This window comes from Gobio gobio, assembly GCF_949357685.1.
Source record: "Gobio gobio genome assembly, chromosome: 17".
Lineage (NCBI taxonomy): Eukaryota > Metazoa > Chordata > Actinopteri > Cypriniformes > Gobionidae > Gobio > Gobio gobio.
In genome coordinates, this window is record NC_137110.1 from 2,579,009 (window position 1) to 2,596,205 (window position 17,197).

At 36.2% G+C, this 17,197-nt stretch overlaps 1 protein-coding gene across 1 annotated transcript in view; it reads left to right on the forward strand.

Annotated features, from left to right (window-relative positions):
- Positions 1 to 3,338: 3,338 nt before the first annotated feature.
- Positions 3,339 to 17,197, forward strand: part of tnnt2b (troponin T type 2b (cardiac)) — a 36,650-nt gene continuing 22,791 nt past the window's right edge. The window contains exons 1-3 of the mRNA XM_079840360.1: positions 3,339 to 3,399; positions 3,507 to 3,553; positions 16,231 to 16,278. The gene's annotated coding sequence lies outside the window, so the exon portion shown is untranslated. The remainder of the gene's footprint in view (positions 3,400 to 3,506; positions 3,554 to 16,230; positions 16,279 to 17,197) is intronic.

Genomic DNA, 17,197 nt, shown 5'->3' on the forward strand with positions numbered 1-17,197 from the left:
GTTTATCGCAAATGATTTGACGAATCAACTTGATTTGCAAGATTTTTTGTCAGCATGGTCTGAAGATGATCTGGTTCAATTTTCGTGCAAATCGGATGAACCGTCTAGGACGAGTTCGTAAAAGTAGGTTTTTCGGAAAATTCAAAATGGCGGGAAAATTTTTATGACGGAAAATGACGTCATAGGGTGCAATCGAATCGTCTTGAGCCAAGGAATCAGAGGAAAAAATAATTTTGTTTCTAGCCCTTATGGTTCAAAAGTTATTAGCATAAACATGAGTCAAATTTTGGACTGATGGTGGCGCTAGAGGGATTGAGTTTGAGACTCCAAATTTGCTACGGTGACATTTCAGACTGTCCTCTATTAGTGTGCCAAATTTCACAACTTTTTACCATACGGTTCTATGGGCTGCCATAGACTTCGTGGCGGAAGAAGAAGAAGAAGAAGAAGAAGAAGAAGAAGAAGATGAATAATAATAATAAGAACGGGAACGGTTTCAATAGGTGCCTTCGCACCTTCGGTGCTTGGCCCCTAATAATAAGAACGGGAACGGTTTCAATAGGTGCCTTCGCACCTTCGGTGCTTGGCCCCTAATAAACGACCCGTCTCCTGAGTAGCTAGCGTTAGCATTAGCCGTATAGGCCTACCTACGCTCTTTTGGCTAAATGTTGCTGGCTTGCCTTCCAGTGGCTTTGCTTTACATATTTTAGCATCTCGTTTGATCCTCTATGTTTGTGGTGTGATGAAACATAAAGTGTGAACATAAGTAAAACCAACAGGCCAGAAACTGATAGCCCTACCCTAACCAGCAGCGAGAGGGCGCTGTTTACCAGCGACATATTCAAAGCTTGAAACATCAAGAACTTTATGTATAAATATATTGAAAAAATATCTAATTGTGTTCTTTAGATGAGTTTTTAATAATGTTATCATACTTTCGATTTTTAAAGAATTGAAGAAGTGCATGAAAAGCAGAAGCCATTAAACCAAACACCACCCAGTTCTCTAAAAAAATTCAAGATGATGAGACAACAAAACCAGTTACTAAAGCTAAATGCTAAATATGTTCACTAAAATATGACATGCACACGAGGTGAACTTTTCACTCCTAAATGACAGACTCTCTATTTCACAAGAGAACGTCTGCATTTCTGACATTCACCCATCCCTGGTAACATGACTCACCTCCAAACTATGAGAGATCTGCCTTTATGTCCCTCACATCACCCCTGTGCTGACTGTAACAATGAGGTTTTGCTGGAGTTTCCTCTGGATTAACCTCTGAATAGTGTTTCCATCCCAGTGATGTTCGCAATTCATCTTTCTTTTATCAAGTGACTTAAATAACCTGGCCGTTAAAGAATGTCTCTTTGTGAAAGAGCAAGTGAGGACAGGAATATGGTTTCTTTATCAGTGTTGATATTACACTAGCAATAATTCTTAAGAATAGCAATGTTATCTCATTTTTATATTGTATATGATTTATATACTTTATACACACAAACCACACACACAAACACACACCCTAGGCCCAAAGTAATAGGCTATAAATACACACTATATTGCCACAAGTATTGAGCCGCCCCTCCAAATCACTGAGTTCAGGTGTTCAATCCCTTCATCGCCACAGGTGTATAACTCAAGCACTAGGCCTCAGCAACTCAGCTACGAAGTGAAATCACAGAGCGGTGTCAGCGCATGCTGAGGGTCACAGAGCGGGGTCAGCGCATGCTGAGGGTCACAGAGCGGGGTCAGCGCATGCTGAGGGTCACAGAGCGGGGTCAGCGCATGCTGAGGGTCACAGAAGTCGCCAACTTTCTGCAGAGTCAAGAGCTCCAGACCTCCAAACTTCTGTGGCCTTCAGATGAGCTCAAGAACAGTGTGTAGAGCTTCATGGAATGGGTTTCCATGGCCGAGCAGCTCATCCAAGCCTCACATCACCAAGAGCAATGCAAAGCGTGGGATGCAGTGGGGTAAAGCGCGCCGCCACTGGACTCTAGAGCAGTGGAGACGTGTTCTCTGAGTGACCAATCACGCTTCTCTGTTTGACAATCCCATGGACGAGTCTGGGTTTGGCGGTCGCCAGGAGAACGGGACTTGCCTGACTGCATTGTGTCAAGTGTAAAGTTTGGTGGAGGGGGGATTATGGGGTGGGGTTGTTTTTCAGGGGTTAGTTCCAGTGAAAGGAACTCTTAATGCTTCACCAAGACATTTTGGACAATTTCATGCTCCCAACTTTGTGGGACCAGTTTGGGGGCGGCCCCTTCCTGTCCCAGCATGCACCAGTGCACAAAGCGTCGCTCCATAAAGACATGGATGAGGAGTTTGGTGTGGAGGAACTGGAGTCCTGACCTCAACCCGATAGAACAGCTTTGGGATGAATTAGAGCGGAGACTGAGAGCCAGGCCTTCTCGCCCAACATCACAAATGAAGAATCCCCATAAACACACTCCTAAACCTTGAGGAAAGAAGAGCTGAAGCTGTTATAGATCTTAATACTCCATATCAAACCCTACGGATTAACAATGGCATTACAGCTCATGTGCATGTAAAGGCAGGCGTCCCAAAACTTTTGGCAATATAGTGTATATTTTATTCGTATTTAGTAGTGATGAGAATGGTGGCTAATATCAAGTTTAACTGACTGAATAAAGCTTTTCATAGAGAGCAGAAGTCAGGCAGAAGTCAAGCAGATGTTTAATGGGACTAAACAGCTTCTGACTGTCCTTGAAACTAATAAAAGATCTGGCATGGCGATAAAGAGCAGAGATTCTCCGCAGCGGGTGAAGACAGCAGGTCAAGCGTGATACACATAGTTACTAATTTTCTCACCTGCGAGGTTAACATCCTGTGACCCTTCAAACGGCAGAGGAAACAAGCCTCAGGTCAACTCAACGCCAGACTGAACGTGTACGAGCTTGGCCTAGAATCCAGCTGAACTGTCTACAACAACATTTACAAGACATTTTTACGATGACTTCACGGATGTGAAAGGACACGGTGCATGAATGTAATCAGTGATGTAAATGTGATGTATTAGTACAGTATGCATGTGTAAGAATAAACAATTGTGCACATATCATACCACATAATCAATGTTTTTATTGTTAAGTATAAACAGTTAGATCTCATCATGCGAGAACAGCTGTCAGCCGGGCTAATAATAGACACAATGCACAGCCACAGAGAATGTGTGTGTGCAAAGTGTGCATGTACTATATGTGTTGTTCATAGGTGCATATGCATGCATGTGAATCCAGCCCACCCTCTATGAAGACAAAACATCACATATCATGTGATCTTTGGACAATTTATATATCGTCAGGGTTCAGCTTGACGAGCAAACAGCCTTCGGAAACAAACCCGTGAGTAACACCATCCCGACCAACCTCAAGACAGGTAAGACGGATACCTAAAGCATGATATATGGAGCGTTTTCATGTTGTCAGACTATTATAATGACTGTAAAAACGGACACATTCTTCTGTAATCTGTGTGTGAAACAGGTCTTAATCTAAGCATGTCGTCCAGAGAGGACGCTGAGTGTGAGTAAGTGCCTTTGTATTTCATTAAAGAGGATTTTGATGCATATGCATTGAGAACAATTGCATCACGTTCAGTCACTGACACATTTAGAGTTATAATAACATTCCCATGTTGTGTGTTTCTGTCCAGGGAGCAAGAGGGTAAGTTTTTGATTTGTTTCCCTCTTCTGTAAATAATACATTTACATCAAGACAAGCTTTAAACTCACAGTAGTGTCCATAACATTCACTTTAAATACATATAACATTCATACATTCAAAACAGTGGAATATACACGTAATATTATTGACTTAAGTAATGTAAATGTAGGTGTTTGCATTTAAAGAATAATTTAGATTACCTAACAAAATACCTGTTTTAATGTAGATATTCAACAACCCAACATACTGAAATAGCTAACAATAGCTAACAATAGCTAACAATAGCTAACCCGACCAGACGATAGCCGTCCAAACACTATGGAAGCTTGTTTCTGCCACAGAATAAAAAATAAAAAAGGCAATTCTGACTTTATATCTCACAATTCTGACTTTATATCACACAATTCTGACTTTATATCTCACAATTCTGACTTTATTTCTCACAATTCTGACTTTATATCACACAATTCTGACTTTATATCTCACAATTCTGACTTTATATCTCACAATTCTGACTTTATATCTCACAATTCTGACTTTATATCTCACAATTCTGACTTTATTTCTCGCAATTCTGACTTTTTATCTCACAATTCTGACTTTATATCTCACAATTCTGACTTTATATCTCACAATTCTGACTTTATTTCTCGCAATTCTGACTTTTTATCTCACAATTCTGACTTTATATCTCACAATTCTGACTTTATTTCTCGCAATTCTGACTTTTTATCTCACAATTCTGACTTTATATCTCACAATTCTGACTTTATATCTCACAATTCTGACTTTATATCTCACAATTCTGACTTTATATCTCACAATTCTGACTTTATATCTCACAATTCTGACTTTATATCTCACAATTCTGACTTTATATCTCACAATTCTGACTTTTTATCTCACAATTCTGACTTTATTTCTCGCAATTCTGACTTTATATCTCACAATTCTGACTTTATTTCTCGCAATTCTGACTTTTTATCTCACAATTCTGACTTTATATCTCACAATTCTGACTTTATATCTCACAATTCTGACTTTTTATCTCACAATTCTGACTTTATATCACACAATTCTGACTTTTTATCTCACAATTCTGACTTTATTTCTCGCAATTCTGACTTTATATCTCACAATTCTGACTTTATATCTCACAATTCTGACTTTTTATCTCACAATTCTGACTTTATATCACACAATTCTGACTTTTTATCTCTCAATCCTGACTTTATATCTCACAATTCTGACTTTTTATCTCACAATTCTGACTTTATTTCTCGCAATTCTGACTTTATATCTCACAATTCTGACTTTATTTCTCGCAATTCTGACTTTATATCACACAATTCTGACTTTATATCTCACAATTCTGACTTTATATCTCACAATTCTGACTTTATATCTCACAATTCTGACTTTATATCTCACAATTCTGACTTTATATCTCACAATTCTGACTTTATATCTCACAATTCTGACTTTATATATCACAATTCTGACTTTATATCTCACAATTCTGACTTTATATCTCACAATTCTGACTTTATATATCACAATTCTGACTTTATATCTCACAATTCTGACTTTATATCTCACAATTCTGACTTTATATCTCACAATTCTGACTTTATATCTCACAATTCTGACTTTATATATCACAATTCTGACTTTATATCACACAATTCTGACTTTATATATCACAATTCTGACTTTATATCTCACAATTCTGACTTTATATATCACAATTCTGACTTTATATCACACAATTCTGACTTTATATATCACAATTCTGACTTTATATCACACAATTCTGACTTTATATATCACAATTCTGACTTTATATCTCACAATTCTGACTTTATATCACACAATTCTGACTTTATATTTCACAATTCTGACTTTATATCACACAATTCTGACTTTATATCTCACAATTCTGACTTTATATCTCACAATTCTGACTTTATATCACACAATTCTGACTTTATATCACACAATTCTGACTTTATATCTCACAATTCTGACTTTATATCTCACAATTCTGACTTTATATCTCACAATTCTGACTTTATATCTCACAATTCTGACTTTTTATCTCACAATTCTGACTTTATTTCTCGCAATTCTGACTTTATATCTCACAATTCTGACTTTATTTCTCGCAATTCTGACTTTATATCTCACAATTCTGACTTTATATCTCACAATTCTGACTTTATATCTCACAATTCTGACTTTATATCTCACAATTCTGACTTTATATCACACAATTCTGACTTTATATCTCACAATTCTGACTTTGTATCTCACAATTCTGACTTTGTATCTCACAATTCTGACTTTATATCTCACAATTCTGACTTTATTTCTCGCAATTCTGACTTTTTATCTCACAATTCTGACTTTATATCTCACAATTCTGACTTTATATCTCACAATTCTGACTTTATATCTCACAATTCTGACTTTATATCTCACAATTCTGACTTTATATCTCACAATTCTGACTTTATATCTCACAATTCTGACTTTATATCTCACAATTCTGACTTTTTATCTCACAATTCTGACTTTATTTCTCGCAATTCTGACTTTATATCTCACAATTCTGACTTTATTTCTCGCAATTCTGACTTTTTATCTCACAATTCTGACTTTATATCTCACAATTCTGACTTTATATCTCACAATTCTGACTTTTTATCTCACAATTCTGACTTTATATCACACAATTCTGACTTTTTATCTCACAATTCTGACTTTATTTCTCGCAATTCTGACTTTATATCTCACAATTCTGACTTTATATCTCACAATTCTGACTTTATATCACACAATTCTGACTTTATATTTCACAATTCTGACTTTATATCACACAATTCTGACTTTATATCTCACAATTCTGACTTTATATCTCACAATTCTGACTTTATATCACACAATTCTGACTTTATATCACACAATTCTGACTTTATATCTCACAATTCTGACTTTATATCTCACAATTCTGACTTTATATCTCACAATTCTGACTTTATATCTCACAATTCTGACTTTTTATCTCACAATTCTGACTTTATTTCTCGCAATTCTGACTTTATATCTCACAATTCTGACTTTATTTCTCGCAATTCTGACTTTATATCTCACAATTCTGACTTTATATCTCACAATTCTGACTTTATATCTCACAATTCTGACTTTATATCTCACAATTCTGACTTTATATCACACAATTCTGACTTTATATCTCACAATTCTGACTTTGTATCTCACAATTCTGACTTTGTATCTCACAATTCTGACTTTATATCTCACAATTCTGACTTTATTTCTCGCAATTCTGACTTTTTATCTCACAATTCTGACTTTATATCTCACAATTCTGACTTTATATCTCACAATTCTGACTTTATATCTCACAATTCTGACTTTATATCTCACAATTCTGACTTTATATCTCACAATTCTGACTTTATATCTCACAATTCTGACTTTATATCTCACAATTCTGACTTTTTATCTCACAATTCTGACTTTATTTCTCGCAATTCTGACTTTATATCTCACAATTCTGACTTTATTTCTCGCAATTCTGACTTTTTATCTCACAATTCTGACTTTATATCTCACAATTCTGACTTTATATCTCACAATTCTGACTTTTTATCTCACAATTCTGACTTTATATCACACAATTCTGACTTTTTATCTCACAATTCTGACTTTATTTCTCGCAATTCTGACTTTATATCTCACAATTCTGACTTTATATCTCACAATTCTGACTTTTTATCTCACAATTCTGACTTTATATCACACAATTCTGACTTTTTATCTCTCAATCCTGACTTTATATCTCACAATTCTGACTTTTTATCTCACAATTCTGACTTTATTTCTCGCAATTCTGACTTTATATCTCACAATTCTGACTTTATTTCTCGCAATTCTGACTTTATATCACACAATTCTGACTTTATATCTCACAATTCTGACTTTATATCTCACAATTCTGACTTTATATCTCACAATTCTGACTTTATATATCACAATTCTGACTTTATATCTCACAATTCTGACTTTATATCTCACAATTCTGACTTTATATCTCACAATTCTGACTTTATATCTCACAATTCTGACTTTATATATCACAATTCTGACTTTATATCTCACAATTCTGACTTTATATCTCACAATTCTGACTTTATATATCACAATTCTGACTTTATATCTCACAATTCTGACTTTATATCTCACAATTCTGACTTTATATCTCACAATTCTGACTTTATATCTCACAATTCTGACTTTATATATCACAATTCTGACTTTATATCACACAATTCTGACTTTATATATCACAATTCTGACTTTATATCTCACAATTCTGACTTTATATATCACAATTCTGACTTTATATCACACAATTCTGACTTTATATATCACAATTCTGACTTTATATCACACAATTCTGACTTTATATATCACAATTCTGACTTTATATCTCACAATTCTGACTTTATATCACACAATTCTGACTTTATATTTCACAATTCTGACTTTATATCACACAATTCTGACTTTATATCTCACAATTCTGACTTTATATCTCACAATTCTGACTTTATATCACACAATTCTGACTTTATATCACACAATTCTGACTTTATATCTCACAATTCTGACTTTATATCTCACAATTCTGACTTTATATCTCACAATTCTGACTTTATATCTCACAATTCTGACTTTTTATCTCACAATTCTGACTTTATTTCTCGCAATTCTGACTTTATATCTCACAATTCTGACTTTATTTCTCGCAATTCTGACTTTATATCTCACAATTCTGACTTTATATCTCACAATTCTGACTTTATATCTCACAATTCTGACTTTATATCTCACAATTCTGACTTTATATCACACAATTCTGACTTTATATCTCACAATTCTGACTTTGTATCTCACAATTCTGACTTTGTATCTCACAATTCTGACTTTATATCTCACAATTCTGACTTTATATCACACAATTCTGACTTTATATCTCACAATTCTGACTTTATATCTCACAATTCTGACTTTATATCACACAATTCTGACTTTATATCTCACAATTCTGACTTTATATCACACAATTCTGACTTTATATCACACAATTCTGACTTTATATATCACAATTCTGACTTTATATCTCACAATTCTGACTTTATATCACACAATTCTGACTTTATATATCACAATTCTGACTTTATATCACACAATTCTGACTTTATATCTCACAATTCTGACTTTATATATCACAATTCTGACTTTATATCACACAATTCTGACTTTATATCACACAATTCTGACTTTATATCTCACAATTCTGACTTTATATCTCACAATTCTGACTTTATATCTCACAATTCTGACTTTATATCTCACAATTCTGACTTTATATCACACAATTCTGACTTTATATCACACAATTCTGACTTTATACCTCACAATTACGACTTTATATCTCACAATTCTGACTTTATATCTCACAATTCTGACTTTATATCACACAATTCTGACTTTATATCTCACAATTCTGACTTTATATCACACAATTCTGACTTTATATCTCGTAATGCAATTCCGACTTTATATCTCACAATTCTGACTTTAAATCTGGTAATGCAATTCCGACTTTCTATCTCACCATTCTGACTTTCTATCTCACAATTTTGACTTTATATCTCGTAATGCAGTTCCGACTTAATATCTCGTAATGCAATTCCGAGTTTATATCTCGCAATTCCGACTTGAGGAAAAAAAGTCAGAATTGCGAGATGTAGCAATTATCTTCTAAAATGTTTTATTCTGTGGCGGAAACAAGCTTCCATAAAACACAGCCCTGACGCCTAGACTAAAACAAGGCAATATTTGGTCTGTCAGTGAAAATGTAATAGCCCAAGAAAAGACGAGTCAAAGAAATGAGCACATCTGTGCACATCAAAAGTGAAGCGAATATTCACATATCGCGTTACTCGCGGGATCACTTGTTTTTCGCGTAACTCGCGCGAATAAAAAAATCTTCAGTGTTTCAAACAGACAGTGTCTTCACAACAACAACAATTTCTTTCTGCCATTTTTTCCATCATCAACCTGGATATAACTAGCCTATTGCTGCACCTGTTGTGGAAGTACCTGTGCCTACGCTAAAAAGCCAAACGCCGACGGTCCTTCTTCTGATACAACCGGACGTGTCAATCATTTTTTCGCTGATTGGTTTATGCGACAACGAATTTTCGGCTCGAGTTTAAATGTTTAAACTTGCGCGGAAGACGTGACAGAGGCGAATATCGCGCGTTTGCGGCAATCGCGTCCATTGGCGTATTTGCGTTGACTTTGTGTGTATTCTACTATCGCAAATAATAAATGTGCTTTTGGTTTGCAGTGCACACACCATTATTTACAACGTCATTCTGGTCATTTTTATGTATGACTTTTTATGCCATAATTTCTAACTTTTCCCTGTCAAAATTGTGCTTTTTTATGTCAAAATTATAATTTACCAGAGCATTTTTCTTCATATGTCGCAGAAATTAGTATTCTTTTCACACAGATTTACTGATTCCCTGAACACCGATAACTATGGCTTAAAACTAAAGTGCTATTGTGTGATAAAATCATAGGATAAAATGCATAAATGCATTGTGGCGATCTTTCATTTTATAATCTATTTTATCAAGCATGACCCAGCGTAAATACAAACATTATTTAGAGGCACATATGACAGTTCTGATTATTCATAATGACTAAAAAGCGTGTATTTTCCCTAAATGTATTTGTCTTAACTCAACCGAGTAACTTCAGTTAAAAGCTTCCCGTTGGAGTTGAGCTCTTAAAGGTGGATGTGTTTGGGGCTGTTGAGAGGGACTATTGTTCGGAGCACAAAGGCTATCTCAGTCTTTCCCTCTCTTGGCGGCCCAAATGGGAATCAGGTTTCCCTCGTGTAGATGATCCGGTTTGCACATGGGCTCATGGGCTTTTACCCTGACACCTGAGTTAAATGACCAGCGGCAGAGAGAGTTACTCGCTAGGTGAGATTCACAGAGATCTCGAAAAACAAACCTTCCCTTTCTTTTGACAGGAATTTGGGTTTAGCCCACTGAAAACAGACCAGAGGGAAAAGATTTGATCTGGCAATTTCCACAAACAAGACCGGTTTTGGTATATATGGCTTGCTTTGACGCATTAGCAAAATAAATACTACTGGTTTAAATACATTTACTAGCAAATCTCCACAAATCAGTGATTCTGAATATACAAATAATCTCAATAATCAAAATAATTAAAATACATATACGTTTCATATTAACATTTTCATATTAAGAAAAATATGTACTTTTTTTATTATATATAATTTATAGGGAATATGCATACGTTTATAATGAATTAAAGTAGCATTTGGTCCCAAACTAGCTACTGATTGACCTTTATTATTTAGGGCAAATATCCAACTTGGAAACATTATCTATTCGGATATTATAATTTAAAATAATGCAATAACTGCTCATATATAATGGTTTTTAAAAACCCATCAGAACCCATCCAGGCATAGTACAAATGTCAAAAATGTATCAATATTTATTTTCAAATAAATTGTATTATTAAGTACACTCTCAAAAGAGTACAACATTTTACATTTTAAGGTACAAGTGGCCGTCACTGGGGTGGTTTCTGTACCTCTAAGTCAGGGGTCGGCAAGTTCGGTCCTAGAGCTGATGTCCTCCAGAGTTTAGCTCCAACCCTACCAAGCCACCACAGGATAAAACTAATGGCTCCCAGCATGCATTGCAGCATTAAGTATGTCACCATTGTTGAGATTCATATGCTGATTCTTGATATCTGTGTGCGTCTAAGCTTTTTTCCCCTTAGAATGTATTTAAAAATCTAAATTCAGAATGTCTGATCTATGGCAAGAATGTATTGTTGGTGAATATTATTTATTAACGTTTTTAGTCGGGGATGAATTTAGTCAAAACATTTTCTTCATGACAATTTTTGTTTATGGCTTCTTTTGATTTGAACAGATGATGTGTTTTGTTAACACTGTAACAAAAACCCCAAACACACATAAGCCAAGAGTCAAACAGGCCACTAAATGAAACACATATCACCATAATGGTGACTGACTAAAGGAAACACTGTTCGTCATAATGGTGACCGACTAAATGAAACACATATCACCATAATGGTGACCGACTAAAATAAACACATATCACCATAATGGTGACTGACTAAAGGAAACACTGTTCGTCATAATGATGGCCGACTAACACTGATCACCATAATGGTGACCGGCTAAAGTAAACACTGATCACCATGATGGCGACCAACTAAAATAAACACATATCACCATAATGGTGACTGACTAAAGGAAATACTGATCACCATAATGGCGACCGACTAAAGGAAACACTAATCACCATAATGGTGACTGACTAAAGACAGACTAATCACCATAATGGTGACTGACTAAAGATACACCAATCGCCATAATGGTGACCGACTAAAGAAGACACACCAATCACCATAATGGTGACCGGCTAAAGACACACTAATCGCCATAATGGTGACCGACTAAAGACACACTAATCTCCATAATGGTGACAAGCTAAATAAAACATTATTCTCCATAATGGTGACCAAACATTTTCAATAAAACATCAACATCTAAACCTCTGTTAATTCTCAACAAGAGCTTCTATAGACGTCTTTCAGGATTGGAGCCAAACTCTGCAGGACAGTGGTTCTCTAGGACCAAACTTCTGCTCTAATTAGAGGAAAACAATGGTATACTTGTTGTACCCTAAGGACCAATTGTGTACCTTTAAAGGGACAGTTATACGTTTGGTTCCCCAAGGAACAAAATTGGTCCTCTACTGCAGCTTTTTTTCTGAGAGTGCACCTCGTTTCACGGATTATAAGAGTTTATGTCCTGTTTTGAACCCTGCTGTGTTTGGTTCTGGGTTTGTTGTCTGAACCTGCCCTCCATCCAGCACAGATCAGGAGGTTCATTTGGCAGCAGAAGTTGATATGAGAGACGCTGGGGACGGGCGTGTTCATGTGTGGCAGGATTAGTTGGAGGGTGGAGTATCAGGACGAGCAGTTTTCCCAAACTGCATTATGTAATGGCAGTGAGTGACGTCATTCACGAGTATAATCCTTTATTGTTTATTAAATGGGGCACGATTTCCTTACTCTGCCCTGAGACGGCAGTTAAATGACATGACTGGGGGTTTTGCTATATACTTTTGCAATACAAAACTATCCCTACTACAGCTTAATTGGACAAAAAAAGTGATTTAAATAGGAACTTTTATGTTCTTTTACAAAGTCTTAATTATTTTCCCCATTTTCTCCATTGTTGCGGCTCCTCTCTTCCCAGTCTGTCAGTAACACTCTGTTTAGTTCCTGTCTCTATGAAGCCCCTCCTTCTGAAAAGCGCACTGTGCTCTGATTGGTCGACTGGAGCAGTGTGTTGTGATTGGTCAAGTGCTTCAAGGGTGTTTTGGAAATGTCACCGTGTAAAAAACTGTTGCTGCTTCCCAAATCACATACTATCCGGCCTAAATAGTATTCGAAATGATAATAAATGTGCATATCTGTTCACACTTTAACGGCTAATATTGGATTAGATTTGAACTACAAACACGAATAAAAGACTACAAACATGGCGGATGTGCAAGACCGCTGGTTAAGTAGAGAGAGGTTTAGATAAAGGGATTTGAGTGATTAATAATCAGTGTCTAACCTGACGAAAATATATTTATTCAATGTTATCCACGTAATATTTCATCTTCAACAGCATTGTGAACTTTTGATGTTTGGTCATTCACTTTTAAAGGTGCAGTGTGGAGTATTTATGAGGCTCTATTGACAGAAATGGAATATAATACACATAACTATGTTTTCAGTGGAGTATAAAGACCGTTATGTTTTTATTATCTTAGAATGAGCCGTTTCTATCTACACACACCGCGGGTCCCTTACAGTGAAGCCGCCATTTTGTGCAGTCATGTTTCTACGGTAGCCCTAAAGGGACAAACTTCTCTACAGAGCACTAGCTACTCTCTTCTGTCTCACACGAACACATCTTTGTCCTGTGTGGGCCACCGTAGCTTCTCTATGTGCTTTGAAAGGGAGGGGTGAGCAGGTGCAATTCACAACCTCACCGCTAGATGCCGCTAAAACTTACACACTGCACCTTTAAATGCATCATTATGCAAACACACGAGGAGAGTCTCACGATCAACGTGCATTTCTCTCTGAAACGGTAGGAAGTTGAATTAAACTGAATGTGGAGGATTTTAACTGTGGCGAGATGATTGACAGTTTAAACGGTGCACATAAGCAACAGAGCTCTCCGTTAAAGTATATGTCCCAAAGCATTCGGCATACTTTTTCTTTACAAAAAGAGTACATACTTTTATGACATATAAGTAGGTGAATTGAATGGAAGGCGTTTCAGGGAGTTGACATAGAGACAATCACACTAAATCAACCGCGACAACACACGATGATGAACATAAGAGGTTTCTAAAAAGTCTATGAAATGTCCTTGTTTAGATTGTGTGCATGCATTGCTCATTTGCAACCATCGTGTGTATTTTGCACGCATGCATTTGATTAATTGCAACCATCGTGTGTATTTTTGCATGCATGCATCGCTCAGTTGTGTATTTTTGGATGCATGCATCGCTCAGTTGTGTATTTTTGCATGCATGCATCGCTCAGTTGTGTATTTTTGCATGCATGCATGCATCGCTCAGTTGTGTATTTTTGCATGCATGCATGCATCGCTCAGTTGTGTATTTTTGCATGCATGCATCGCTCAGTTGTGTATTTTTGCATGCATGCATGCATCGCTCAGTTGTGTATTTTTGGATGCATGCATCGCTCAGTTGTGTATTTTTGCATGCATGCATCGCTCAGTTGTGTATTTTTGGATGCATGCATCGCTCAGTTGTGTATTTTTGGATGCATGCATCGCTCAGTTGTGTATTTTTGCATGCATGCATCGCTCAGTTGTGTATTTTTGCATGCATGCATCGCTCAGTTGTGTATTTTTGGATGCATGCATCGCTCAGTTGTGTATTTTTGGATGCATGCATCGCTCAGTTGTGTATTTTTGGATGCATGCGTCGCTCAGTTGTGTATTTTTGGATGCATGCGTCGCTCAGTTGTGTATTTTTGGATGCATGCGTCGCTCAGTTGTGTATTTTTGGATGCATGCATCGCTCAGTTGTGTATTTTTGGATGCATGCATCGCTCAGTTGTGTATTTTTGGATGCATGCGTCGCTCAGTTGTGTATTTTTGGATGCATGCGTCGCTCAGTTGTGTATTTTTGGATGCATGCGTCGCTCAGTTGTGTATTTTTGGATGCATGCATCGCTTAGTTGTGTATTTTTGGATGCATGCATCGCTCAGTTGTGTATTTTTGGATGCATGCATCGCTCAGTTGTGTATTTTTGCATGCATGCATCGCTCAGTTGTGTATTTTTGGATGCATGCATCGCTCAGTTGTGTATTTTTGGATGCATGCATCGCTCAGTTGTGTATTTTTGGATGCATGCGTCGCTCAGTTGTGTATTTTTGGATGCATGCGTCGCTCAGTTGTGTATTTTTGGATGCATGCGTCGCTCAGTTGTGTATTTTTGGATGCATGCGTCGCTCAGTTGTGTATTTTTGGATGCATGCGTCGCTCAGTTGTGTATTTTTGGATGCATGCGTCGCTCAGTTGTGTATTTTTGGATGCATGCATCGCTCAGTTGCAACCATGATTATAGTCTCGTCTGCTTTGCACAGAGTGGCAGGATGAGGAGGTGGAGGAGAAGGAGGAGGAGGAGGAGGAGGAGGAGGAGGAGGAAGGTAGTGCCGCTTGAGCTAATGCTACTGCTAAAGCTACACCTAATAATGATTGAGGCTTGCCGGAAATGATAAATGAACAGATGATGTTGTCTGGGGAATCTCAGGAACTGTGTCAAGAACAATTCCTAACATAAAAATCAATAAATTATGTTACGTGCAATATTACATATATTTTATGAAATTCAATATGCCATAAGGCAATTTTTTCATGCAAAACATAACTGAGTTATTTCTTTTGATTATGGGGTGAAATAAAACCCAGACTGTTTCTTGTGAAATTCACTGTTAGCTTCAGTGGATAATGTGTGTTAATGTAAATATTTATTGTTAAAAGTCAAAGTCACAAATAAAACTATGGAGTTTTTAGTTTTAAAACTAAAATATTGGAGTATGTTTTATAAGGAAATACCTTCAACATGTAAAATGATGCTCTTTGTAATTAATTCATGAGCAATTTCTGAGCGAAAATTGTTTCTAGGTAAATCCTACACCTGTTTTCTCAGTACTATAATCAGTTAAAGTAATAATTATGAGTAATGCACATAAATCACAAAAGAGCGACTTCAAAACTCTCATAAAGTGTTTTGGGATAAATCCTTGTGTTTGTGTGTTCATTTGTAGGGCTTGTAGAGGCCGGTGGGAAGCAAACACCCAATCCACATCATGCAGGTAAAAGAGCTTCTGATATAATAAACTACACCCAATAATTATACTTTCACAAAGTCTCTCATTAAACCACGTGTGACACATTTGGGATGAAATTTAGAAACACTTTTTCGAGAACTAGACAGATACTAAAGTAATCAAATGTACAATCTTGTATAAATTATATATATAGATCATTTTTTATTAAATTACAAAAGTCATTCAGTCAAAAGCAACGAGTGATTTCTTTGTCCTTTGTTGTTTGATTAACATTAAAACACAGTATCAGGAATATTAGGCAGCTGTCCCTTTAAGAGCGAACACGCGGATCCAATACACTTATACACGCTTTATTTCTCAACTGTTTACATTCACTTAAAGGGACAGTTCACCCAAAAATAGATGCACTTTTATGATGGACAGATGCACTTTTATGATGGACAGATGCACTTTTATGATGGACAGATGCACTTTTATGATGACAGATGCACTTTTATGATGGACAGATGCACTTTTATGATGATAGATGCACTTTTATGATGGATAGATGCACTTTTATGATGATAGATGCACTTTTATGATGGACAGATGCACTTTTATGATGATAGATGCACTTTTATGATGGATAGATGCACTTTTATGATGATAGATGCACTTTTATGATGGACAGATGCACTTTTATGATGATAGATGCACTTTTATGATGGATAGATGCACTTTTATGATGACAGATGCACTTTTATGATGGATAGATGCACTTTTATGATGGACAGATGCACTTTTATGATGACAGATGCACTTTTATGATGGACAGATGCACTTTTATGATGATAGATGCACTTTTATGATGGATAGATGCACTTTTATGATGGACAGATGCACTTTTATGATGACAGATGCACTTTTATGATGATAGATGCACTTTTATGATGGACAGATGCAC